The sequence below is a fragment of the Notothenia rossii genome (assembly GCF_949606895.1).
Source record: "Notothenia rossii genome assembly, chromosome: 3".
NCBI classification, from domain to species: domain Eukaryota; kingdom Metazoa; phylum Chordata; class Actinopteri; order Perciformes; family Nototheniidae; genus Notothenia; species Notothenia rossii.
The window spans coordinates 83272083-83285471 of record NC_136901.1 but is presented as its reverse complement, the minus strand read 5'-3'; the positions used below and the strand labels follow the sequence as shown (position 1 = coordinate 83285471).

The 13389-nt window shown below is 37.4% G+C and overlaps 1 long non-coding RNA gene across 1 annotated transcript; it reads left to right on the top strand.

Annotated features, from left to right (window-relative positions):
• The first annotated feature begins 6628 nt into the window (after positions 1 to 6628).
• Positions 6629 to 7747, top strand: LOC307031384. The gene is made up of 2 exons (XR_013805940.1): positions 6629 to 6786; positions 7276 to 7747. It is a non-coding gene; the product is annotated as an uncharacterized lncRNA (long non-coding RNA).
• The last annotated feature ends 5642 nt before the right edge of the window (positions 7748 to 13389 follow it).

The following is a 13389-nucleotide window of genomic DNA, read 5'->3' as shown; positions in this document are numbered from 1 at the left end:
CTGTAATGTTACTCTATCTTTATAAATCTGAACTTTAGTTGTTGCGCATTCTTCTTACTTTTCACTGTTTAAGGGGATGGTAAAAATATGTTGTGTTGCTGCGTACTGTAGGCAGAGGCGTTTCTAGACCAATTTGACTGGGGGGGGCCAGGCTGGGGCCAGTTATTTTCTGAGAGGGGCACAATAAATGTACGATGAAAAAAAGAAAGACAGTATGAAGTAATTACGCATAAGAAAACAATGCAATACAGTTATTGGTATTTGTTTCAGTACACATATTTCAGATACTTATGGTTACAGTTTCTACGCTCTAATGGGTCCGACTAGAATGAGAAATAACGTTAGTTCCGCCGATACCGTCAGCCAAGAAATAGTTTAATCATAAACTTTTCATTTTCAGGGGGGCCACAGGAGGGTCCAAAGTCGGTGTTAGGGGACACTGGACCCCGTTGGTCCTCCCCTAGTACCACCCCTGATCTGTAGCAACATTTGTTTTTCAAAGTTTGGTCTTATTGTAGCCGAGCTTAAAGCCAAAGTATCATTATACAACAGAGGTCATGTTTTATTTGGCCAGCAGTTCAGTGTCTACCTTCTGATTAGCGTCAGCATCCATTTCCACAAGTCTCCCGCTCTTCTCTGCACAGTAAGGTGACCAAACGCAGCATAACAAACACAGACTGATTAGTCAGCTATGCATCATGTGGGTACATGTTAATCAGATTGCACAAACACTTTTTTTTTACAACTAAATCATAGCCTTTTGGTTATATAATCACACAGGCTCCTATTGCAACTGTGATGCCTATTAGATTAATATGCAGCCCTAAATAACTGTAATGCTGACTGAAAAGGCTAGACTCTTTACCAAAGACATTTAATGAGTATTAATACAATTGTGTAGAAATTGACATTGTACAGTATACTTGATCCTCAGTGTAAGTGCATGGTCCTATATGTTCATATCATCTGATCATACTGTGATTACAGCAATGTTCATTTAACTGGGTTGAAGGCTTTACTGGAATAAACTTGAACTGTGATCAGCAAACATTTAAATAAACCTTCTGCCTTAGCTCCAAACGGCGTGTCAACATGTTTAACAACGATGCAGCCCTCAGCAGATAGGCGTATTATGGGGTGTCATAATATGCCGTTGCCATGGTGATGGATCACTTGCCATCAAACACAATGTTTATGTTCCTGCTGTAACTCCTATAGAAACTGTCCGATTGGTCCGAAACTTCCCACGTTTGCCACCGGACGAGTCCGGAAAGCATCTACGTGACGTGTCGACGTACTGACAACAGCGGACCTGCACGGAGCTTTACTTGTGTTTATTATTAAGGTATCAGACTCCAGAAATGAACTGACAGGGCTTACAGGATATGAAAAGAAATGAGAAATAAGTCTGAATAGGTCGGCCTCCTCAGTGAAACCATACAGTATGCAACTTGCTCAAAATGTTGGAGCAAAACAGTCTTGCACCTGTACCAGAAGATGGCAGCAGAGTAAAGAGAGACAGAGATATACTGATATCCAAGTTGAGTCAGCATTGGAAATACAAGTGGTACATACAGAGATATATTGGGAACGTTAGAAACACAACATTTCAAAATGAAGCAAAAGAAGTTGCTTTAATCAGAAGCAAGTCTTTAACATGAAGATAATCACATCGGACCCTGTAGGAATTAAACTGCAGATTTGTAGGTTTGCCATGAGAGTTTATTATTATACATTTAGACCAAAGTAAGGGAATAATAATAACACTTGTTTGGATCCTCTTTGCTTTTGGACCAGTTCTTACTCCAAACAACACATTCAAATTGACAATGTTTCAAACACTATCTATACAATTTCAGCTTGGACTTTGACTTTGTTTGACCTTCAGCGCACAACACTAAAATATAACTATTTGTCATGATGCATAAAAAAAGAATTATACCTCATACCTCATTATCTGGGTTTCACAATGTGTTCCCAGCAGTACGTTCTACCTGGATGAGCGACAGTGTTTCAGTTTTCTAGCTTTTTAACTGAAACTCGTAAATAACCTCTACAGCCTGATAACGGCAGATAACGTGAGTTTTTATACAGTATATACCAATTTTTTCTCTTATCTGCCCTTTTTTCCCTAATGGGTCCGTATTTATTTTTGCTGTTTTTGTTCATAAAACGATTTGCTGTGTTGTTGTTGTTGTTGATACTACAGGAGTTCAGAGTTCACTTGCTGTTTGTGTGGTTATTTATGAATAAATGGGATTAGGCCTGCTGCTGCATGTTTGAGATTATGTATTCCTTCCTGTTTTGGCGCTCTGCAGTCAGCTGTAGTGCTTTCTTTTTCTTATGCATATTGATAAAAAAAAAAGGTACACTGATAATTTTTGATGTGACCGAATAGCTATGAAAATGTGTGATGTCATATTTATGATATTTGCATTGTTTATTTTTTATGTGAACATAAGTATATCTAAAAGTTCACTACTTTATTAAAAGAGTCACAAATGTCTGTCCCTGTCTTTCAAAAGCCAAAGGGGATGACTTTAAATGTCTTATCAGTCCAACACACAAGGATATTCAGTTAAATATGGTATAAAAACTGAAAAGAACATTCCCACGTGGGCATAGCCGTGGGAACATGTTTCAAATGTCGGGTGCTGTGGGGAGGACACCAGGGCCGGTTTTGACCAATTTGCTGCCCTAGGCAAGATTTTAACTGGAAATGAAAAACCTCTACAAAAGACCAATACACTACAAAAAGAGAAATGTATTGACATGGTGGACAGCTTATATAAAACGGCTTCAAATGTATTTGGTATTGCATGAACATGTTTTAATTGGGGGGTGGACTTCACATCGGTCCGGGGGTGATCCCCCGGGAAGATTTTTTAAAGTAAAATACTTCAATCTGGTGCACTTTGAGTGCCCAATTCTAGGGGATACAACTGTAAACACCCATGTGAAAAAGATCGGTTTGTATTTTATGAATCAAATAAGTATGTGAACATAACCGATAACCTACCAATGCCAATAACAAATACATGTAGGCTAACTTGTTTTATTTTTGTGGTTCATTTATATATTATTTTACCAGTTAAAATGTATTTATTTATGCATATTTTAAAATCTCTCCAGTTTTAAACAATATTTTTGGTTTACTGTCCTATAGTATACATTGGAATGATTTCAAACCTGTTTTTATTTATCCTAATAATTATAAAGGTGTGCCTTGGAAATGCTTGTTTACATAAATTGTGATCAAAACGTTTGAGACCCACTGAGACAGTTTAGACTAGTGAACTATCTAAACACTCAGAGTCCTTTACCTCTGAGCCTCTCAGTCTGACAGGAGAGAACTCTCCCTCCACATTATTGTAGAAACAGCTTCTTATATCCGTTAGCGCAGCAGAAGCTAACAACATGCACCCACTCTCTCTATCAATCTATCTCTCTCTTTCACTTTGGCTTTGAGCTACGGGCGCCTGATAAGCCAACATCCCCCACTTTCATCACTTGCAGCGCCCATTGTACGGGGCAAATGGAAAATGTAACAAGGGTGTTATCTTTACTTAACTATGAATGTTGTTACATCAAGGCTGAAAATTCGTCTTTTTGTATTATATTTGTATTTAATCTTGTGGAAGTGCAGATCCCCTGTCCTCCACCGGGGGGTGCTGCAGCCCCCTCAGCACCCCTACTTCCCACGGCGCTGCACGTGGGGGAAAAATTCTCCCATTTTGGCATGAACAATTAATTATCAAAAAATTATTATTATTTATTTAGAATATCAGACATACAACATGTTTATCTTAAAATAGAAAATAATGTTGTGCAAAGTTATCTGTTTTGAGGGTATCACCCATGTGCTCTTCAACAGCTAAAAATCTACAAGCATCCATTTACCTCAACTGTATTGTTCCTATGCTGCATTTACATGATAAACACTACCTCCTGCACGCTGGTAGGAGACAGGCCTTTGGACACATAATGCTAATACACTGTACTGGCTAGAACACAGTTTGGTGTCCCGGGCCGTTCAAGATCCCAGAGACACAGTCTGCAGACCGGTCTGCAAAGGCGTTCGGTTAAGTGGTTCAACTTCCCGCTGCCCCAGAACTGAAGGAGAAGGAGCAATTCTTCCAGCAGCTGGCCAAAGCCCCGTCTTTTGAGAGGTGTGTGGGTGATGGGTGTCATATATTTGTCAAGATACCATTTGGACCCAGGACTACCTCAACATTAAGCTCTTCCCATTCATCTGTGCCCAATTGTGTAGGGTTTTGTATAATTTTTCCCACTCACTTAGCTATTTGTTATTTAATAAACAGCATTAGTACTTGTATTGTGTTATTTTCATTTGTCTGATTCTGATTGAAAGGTGCAAACGCATCTTAGGTATATAAGTTTCACTATTCAGTTGGCAGTTAAACCTGGAGTAAAGGTTATGAAGACCAGCCAAATTACTAGTTGTATTATTTTTGTCTTCCCTAAATAACAAAGTGCAGCATGAATGTAAACGGTGCCAGAAATCTGATTTTATTGGAATATTTTTTTGGACAAAAGATCAGCTTTGTATGGGCTTGTGAAAAGTGCTAATTTAAGCTAAAACAAACATACAAAAAACATGAACTGTATTTCGAACAAAATGCATGATATTTATAGTTAGAAAAGTTAAAGAAATAGCAAGGTTAGTTTGCAGTCATTTACTTTGTTGTAAGGTTTGGGTTCATTCATTGTTTTCTATTTTAATATAAGTTGTACGAATTGTAAATCTAAGAATAAGTCACTTTTGCTGGATAGAAATAATACTTTTAATAAACATACCAATTGTATTTGTATTGGAATAGTATATGGCTCTGTACTCTCTTTTTTTTGTTACCTTATCTTTTCTCATTTCATGTGGGACGGTGGCTCTCCTTGCATTGAACAGCCATCTTGACCTTCCATCAGGAGCCACTGCATGGGAAGGTGCAGAGCCGACAGCCAACAGCACTCTGCTCAAGCCCCTGCGAAATAAAGCTGCCTTTGGTATGATGGAAGTACAAAGGAGGCGCCTGTTGTTGACGCCATGAAGGTAGAACATGCTTTTTGGTCCTTTAGTTGTAACAGGTTAACTGAATAACATTTGTTTGATGTCTGTTTAACTGTACCTTGCAAATGTAAAGTGTTTTAAATAACCTTTGTTTTTTAATATCAAGTAAAAGGTGAACATGCATTGACCTAACATGTTAAGCTTTAAAAAAAACAAAAAACTGTAGTTCTTCAAAAGCTCTTCAAAAAGTTTGAAAAGCCTATTTGGGTTTTGTTGCATGACCAGAGGCCTTTACTTCTAACAAGTTAAAACCCAGTACTTCTGCACAGTTACAGATGAAGATGCTACTACTATTTGTTTACAATAGAATAAGAATAGATTCCAGATATGGCTGCGTAGGGTTGTTTAAGGCGACCTTAGAACAGATATTTGGTTATAGTTTCCACTGGGGACTTCCTCATTTATTTGTCAATCTACTAAACCAACTAGGTGATACCAAAATATGGTATCTGTGCCAAGTGACATGAGTCTATTTTCTATCCTTTCAAGCAGAAGGTAGCACAAGTGTTGTGATGCTTTAATCAACTGAACATGCAACTTTTTTTATTATGGCATTGGAAGCAGATTTGTCACATTTTTCCTGGGCGCAACCCACATACTTAGCTCTGCTGCTCATCCCACAGATGCATGATCCTCACAAATGTGGCACCATTTGAAAGGTAAATAAACAGGTTTTCCAACGGTATACATGTATTGAAAGAAGCATTGTTACTGCAAAGAAATAATCTACCAAACACAACTTTCCTTACTGTTTGTGTTCAGTTTATATCAAATACATCAAATATCTTAATTCATACAAAAGTAGTTATGTCCCATATTTTTCATAATATTTTTAATAATTTAATATTGTGTCAATTCTTCTGTTGAGAAGTGATGTGTGCAGTGGTCTGGGAAACAAGCGAAATCACATGCAGCTCGACAGGACATTGGAGGTGAGTCGTGCAAAATGTTATTTAGTTCTCATCATGTTATTGTGAGTCATGTGGTTTATGACTATCAGCATCTCTAACTTGCAGGTCCAGCATGATGCATATGAATACTCTTAAGCATTGACCTCAAAGGGAAGAAAGACATCTGTCCTGTACACCTGTCAGATGTTATCAAACCCTTATGTTTAATTTGAATGTAAAAGCACTTTTAACTGTGTAAACAATATTCTCTATTTTGTTTGTAAAGCGAAACATACTAAATGGAAAAACACGATACTTCACTTTCATATTGTGTCCTTTTTATTGATGACATTGTTCGAGGCACTACTGTGTGTGAATCGTTTGTTTAAAAGACTTGAAATGTCAAAAATAATTCATATTTCAGAAGCATGTGTGCAGGTTTGAAAGACTTAGTCAAACTTCAGAGGATTTGTGGTTACTAATGCTATATCGCATAATGTTGTCAAACAGTAAATACTTTGTTTACCTTTGGCCAACGTGATGATTTGGGAGTTTTCTCCCCAATGCAAAGTTGGGCCAAGAAATCAAAGTTCAAAACAACTCCTATAAATGATCCAGCAGTTTGAAGAGACTTCACTGTCACTGTGTTTGTGATTCAGGTAAATATGCCTTTTATGAAACATTAGTATACAATATGTTAAAGACAAACTTGATGACCAAAAACTTGTTTTCATTTATTTCTACCTTTTCAGCTGCAAGGACTAGACGCAAGGGGGGTAAACAGTTACCATTCCACATTAAAGTTAAAAGGTTTGTATTTTCTTATTACTCTCCCTTTTATAATGCAGCAGTCGGTAAGAGTTGAAAAAGAGTGATTTTTGTTTTGTTCCTCATGACTGTGTTGGATGTGATCTTACCCGATTTCTCTGCAGGTCTGTAACACTTAAAAGCTAAATACAAAACAATTATTTTTGGCAACACTCATTAAATATGTATTTGGATTTCTTAAGACACCTTTAATCTCAACAAACAATTTGTCCAACAAATATATATTTATATTTTAATTCTGCAAAATAGGACAATATTAAAAAAATAAAAACCATAAAATGCATTTTTATATAATTAAATGAGTCCATTGATTTCATTGTACTTCAAACAAGAATAATTTTATAACAGTGGTGATGCTACAACACCACGTCTCATAAAATGTTATTGCATATGGGAAAGATGAATTATTATAAGTACTCATTTATGCTGCCATTCATTCTCTAACAAAAGTGTTTCCCTCTTTTTCACCAGGGAATCATGTGGATCTCATTTGCTTGTTTGCTGTTGCTTTCTGCTACTGTGAGCTGTCAGAATGAGTCTTACAGAAAATTTATAAATCAGCACATCAAAGTGGAAATGTCTGTAGACAGGTGTGACCAGGTGATAGGGGAGAGAAGGATCACCGAAACTGACAGTAACATGTGTAAAGAAATCAATACCTTCATACGAGCAAGCACCAACCAAATCAATAAAGTATGTAAGGGTGCAGGAGTGGCATATGGTGTAGGATTGACCAAAAGCACCACACCCTTCGACATTGTCGTCTGCACACTGAGGAACCAAGGGGCCCGTAGACCCCACTGTCAGTACCACGGTCGAAGCAGCACCAGGTACATTGTGATCAGATGTGAAGGAGACCTCCCAGCGCACTACGGCAGAGACATTGTGTCCCTTAACAACTAACTAATCACTGTACTTTATTCTCAATATAATAAAATACATTTAAAAGCTTACGATTGTCTTTTTTTTTAATGCATCAAGGTGTAAAATAATTACAAAAACAGAAAGGCTGCACGTAAAGCTTATATATGGATTATTGTGGACAATTTTGCGATTTGTGAATGCAATATTATAATATAAATGCTTTCATGGGTATCCTTGATTAGTTATCGAAAGGAAAATGCTCAAACTACTCCTCATTTTAAAAGGTGTATTTCTCAAGTCATTCATAAAAAACTTAAGTAACATAAGTTCAAAAACTGGAACATTTGTAAAGCACTGTTTTCAAAATAACGATAAAATAATAAATAATATTTAAGAAAATTAAATGAATAACAGCAAATATATCCTCTTTCAAACTAATGGCATTTATGCAAACTACTTTGGGCAGATTTCTCAAGAGTAGAACAATGAATATCACCACTGTTTCCTAATGTGTGATACATTACTTTGGAAAAGGCATGGTTTTTGTGGGAGAAAAGTGTGTCTGATATCAATAAAGTATAAAATATAACGATGTATGACAACAATGTATAACGTCTTTTCAATTTCAAAATGGAAAGGTATTTAAATGACCAAAAAACTGGATCATCTAGTGATTTAACTTTACCGCTTTAACAATGTTAGTGTTGTTGTGTGTTGTGATTGCGACAGACGCTCCTCACTCAGGTCCCATGAGCCAATATTTTCCCTCTACCTCTGTAAAGACCTGTCATGTAGTGCAGCGCCTGCCATTACGACAGTGATATTACTCTATTTTTATAAATCTGAACTTTTGTTTTTAGGCATTCTTCTTACTTTTCACTGTTTCAGGGGCTGGTACAAATGTGTTGTGTTGCTGCGTACTGTAGCAACATTTGTTTTTCAAAGTTTGGTCTTATTGTAGCCGAGCTTAAAGCCAAAGTATCATTATACAACAGAGGTCATGTTTTATTTGACCAACAGTTCAGTGTCTACCTTCTGATTAGCGTCAGCATCCATTTCCACAAGTCTCCCGCTCTTCTCTGCACAGTAAGGTGACCAAACGCAGCATAACAAACACAGACTGATTACACGGCTATGCATCATGTGGTTACATGTTGATCAGATTACACAAACAGTGAATACGCTGTCACATTCACACACCCCTTTTTATTTTCAACTAAATCATAGCCTTTTGGTTATATAATCGCACAGGCTCCTATTGCAACTGTGATGCCTATTAGATTAATATGCAGCCCTAAATAACTGTAATGCTGACTGAAAAGGCTAGACTCTTGACCAAAGACATTTAATGAGTATTAATACAATTGTGTAAACATTGACATTGTACAGTATACTTGATCCTCAGTGTAAGTGCATATGTCCTATATGTTTTCCCTTCTTCCTGTAGCCCATACTTTGGACTGTGAAACAGCCAATTGCATCATTTGTTTGTTGTCTGATCATACTGTGATTACAGCAATGTTTATTTCACTGGGTTCAAGGCTTTACTGGAATAAACTTGAACTGTGATCAGCAAATATTTAAATAAACGTTCTGCCTTAGCTCCAAACGGCGTGTCAACATGTTTGATAACGATGCAGCCCTCAGCAGATCTAGGCGTATTATGGGGTGTCATAATATGCCGTTGCCATGGCGACAGATCACTTGCCATCAAACACAATGTTTATGTTCCTGCTGTAACTCCTATAGAAACTGTCCTATTGGCCCGAAACTTCCCACGTTTGCCCCCGGACGAGTCCGGAAAGCATCTACGTGACGTGTCGACGTACTGACAACAGCGGACCTGCACGGAGCTTTAATTGTGTTTATTATTAAGGCATCAGACTCCAGAAATGAACTGACAGGGCTTACAGGATATGAAAAGAAACGAGAAATAAGTCTGAATAGGTCGGCCTCCTCAGTGAAACCATACAGTATGCAACTTGCTCAAATGTTGGAGCAAAGCAGTCTTGCACCTGTACCAGAAGATGGCGGCAGAGTGAAGAGAGACAGATATATAGCCTACTGATATCCAAGTTGAGTCAGCATTGGAAATACAAGTGGTACATACAGAGATATATTGGGAACGTTAGAAACACAACATTTCAAAATGAAGCAAAAGAAGTTGCTTTAATCAGAAGTAAGTCTTTAACATGAAGATAATCACATCGGACCCTGTAGGAATTAAACTGCAGATTTGTAGGTTTGCCATGAGAGTTTATTATTATACATTTAGACCAAAGTAAGGGAATAATAATAACACTTGTTTGGATCCTCTTTGCTTTTGGACCAGTTCTTACTCCAAACAACACATTCAAATTGACAATGTTACAAACACTATCTATACAATTTCAGCTTGGACTTTGACTTTGTTTGACCTTCAGCTCACAACACTAAAATATAACTATTTGTCATGATGCATAAAAAAAGAATTATACCTCATACCTCATTATCTGGGTTTCACAATGTGTTCCCAGCAGTACGTTCTACCTGGATGAGCGACAGAGTTTCAGTTTTCTAGCTTTTTAACTGAAACTCATAAATAACCTCTACAGCCTTGCTGCTTTACTCTGTATAAAAGCTTTAGGGCCATCAGAAATCTCACTGTCACATTTCAGTGGGACATCGTGTTAACTGCTTTCACCCGGTAAGGAAAAAAAGCAACAGTCTGAATTACCAGGTCACATTTTATAGGCTTGAGTGTTGGTATTTCCCCCCTCTTCTCAGAAATAAAAAACTGGTTTAAAACTTTTTTTCTTTTCTGTCGCTTGTGTCCTAACTTTTTTTTTTCATGAATCAAGGTGCAAAATAATTACAAAAACAGAAAGGCTACACGTGAAAGTTATTTTGGGATTATTGTGGACAATATTGCGATTTGCAACTGCAAAATTATAATTAAAAATGCAATCATGCGTATACTTGCTTTTTATCGAAAGGAAAGTGCACAGACTACTCCTCATTTTAAAAGGTATATTTATTTAGTCATTCATCTACAACTAAAGTAACATAAGTTCAAAAACTGGAACATTTGTAAAGCACTGTTTCCAAAATAACAATAAAATAATAAATAATAGTTAAGAAAATTAAATGAATAACAACAAAGATATCCTCTTTCAGACTAATGGCATTAATACAAACTGCTTTGGGCAGATTTCTCAACAGTAGAACAATGAATATCACCACTGTTTCCTAATGTGGGATACATTACTTTGGAAAAGGCATGGTTTATGTGGGAGAAAAGTTTGTCTGATATAAATAAAGTATAAAATATAACGATGTATGACAACAATGTATAACGTCTTTTCAATTTCAAAATGGAAAGGTATTTAAATGACCAAAAAACTGGATCATCTAGTGATTTAACTTTACCACTTTAACAATGTTAGTGGTCTACAGCTCTTCTCTGCACAGTAAGGTGACCAAACGCAGCATGACAAACACAGACTGATTAGTCGGCTATGCATCATGTGGTTACATGTTAATCAGATTACACAAACAGTGAATACGCTGTCACATTCACACACACACTTTTTTTTCAACTAAATCATAGCCTTTTGGTTATATAATCGCACAGGCTCCTATTGCAACTGTGATGCCTATTAGATTAATATGCAGCCCTAAATAACTGTAATGCTGACTGAAAAGGCTAGACTCTTGACCAAAGACATTTAATGAGTATTAATACAATTGTGTAAAAATGGACATTGTGCAGTATACTTGATCCTCAGTGTAAGTGCATATGTCCTATATGTTTTCCCTTTTTCCTGTAGCCCATACTTTGGACTGTGAAACAGTGAATTGCATCATTAGTTTGTTGTCTGATCATACTGTGATTACAGCAATGTTCATTTCACTGGGTTCAAGGCTTTACTGGAATAAACTTGAACTGTAATCAGCAAACATTTAAATAAACCTTCTGCCTTAGCTCCAAACGGCGTGTCAACATGTTTGATAACGATGCAGCCCTCAGCAGATCTAGGCGTATTATTGGATGTCATCTAATGCCTTTGCCATGGCGACAGATCACTTGCCATCAAACACAATGTTTACGTTACTGCTGTAACACCTATAGAAGCCAGCCTGTCCTCCTACAAAAAACGACCATATAGGTCGATTGTTCAGCAGCTTAATACGACCCATATCCACCTTTTAAAGTGTAGCACCTCTAGTTGTCGTGTAAGAAACAACATGCTCCCGTTGATTGCAAACGCTCCGGAGGGTCGTTTATTCACAAATAACCCTTTCTGGAAAATACCGTTGATTTAAAACGCTCCTGTGGGTCGTACAGGTATACAGGCCGGTTGCAACCCTGTCTCCTAAAAATGACGTTCCCACAGAACTAAACTGCGTTCTCAATTACGTTTAATTAGAAACGTATTTTCTCCCACGTTACGTTTGTTATGAACGTATCTTCAATACGTTTATTTTCTACATATCTTTGTCATTTATTGTCTTGCTTATAATAATAATGATAATAGTAATTTAACAAATATAATTTTAGAGCACACATTTGAAATCGACAATCGGGCTCGATATGGTTAAATTAAAATCAGTAGGCGAGGCTGTCATTTCACCAGCTGTTACTCTCATGAGCGAGGCAGAAAATAATAGTTGTATGATGCCAAAAAGCTGCTTAGTCGTTTATTGCACCTCAAACATTAACACAAATCCAGAGTTACGTTTTTCTATACTTCTACTTCTCTAGCATTTGCAAGGTACCAGCGCCTGAATTAAAACAACGCTTGTAATTGCATTATTTATTTTTGACGGAGTGGTAGGTGGAAACCTTTGAGCTAAATAGAGAAAGTGACAGTGTTAACCTCCACAGGTATGAATACATTATCTGATGCTGAATGGGAGAAACAAGCTTTAAGAAGGTCGTTGTCATTGTGAAGAAGTAGCCGAGTGTTTCTGAACAAAAGGCCATGAGTTCCCATACATCTCAGGAAAGCTTGTCAGAGTAAATGAAAGGTTTCTTGTACATATTGACACTCATTTTGCAGAGCCAGGGAAAGCCACAAATGACCTCATTCCCTTTTTTTATATAATTATTTCAAAGCTTGATTGACTCTCAGCTCTCTGCTAGCAGAGATTGTTCAGAGGGTGTGTCTCACGTTTGCTTTCATCATAGCATAAGTTGATTAATGTTTACTATAGTTATCAACTCATAAAGCTGAACAGTGCAGCTTTTTGACTATAAAGATAAATGTATTCCCAGTACACCCTGTCAGTGTGTCTACAGTGAGCCAGTTAGCACCGTCTGCGGCCAATCCCTTTTCCATGAGGGTTAAATCTCACTCTGTGCTGACGCAGAGCACGGCCACTGCATGAGGAAGGGAAGCTAACACATTTTAATCAATGTCACGGCAAAGCACTGTCACATGGTGTCTCATCTGTGGACTTTCTGGCTCCTTCAGACTCTTAATGTTGCAGCTTTTAATCTGGACACCCAGAGTGTGCTGCAGAGAAGTGGAGATTGTTAAATCTGTTCTTTATTCTCGCGTCCAGGAGAGAAGCTTTAAAATGAGACTAAATGGAGTCTCTGAAAAGATTCAAATGGGATACTTTAATTAAAAAAGGCGCGGTAGTGTTACAGACAGAATATTGTTCCGGCAGAAAACAGCTGTGATCTGGCTCTCCTGAGCAAGAAGAGAAGTGACCGGATCTCTCCTCCAGCGCTCT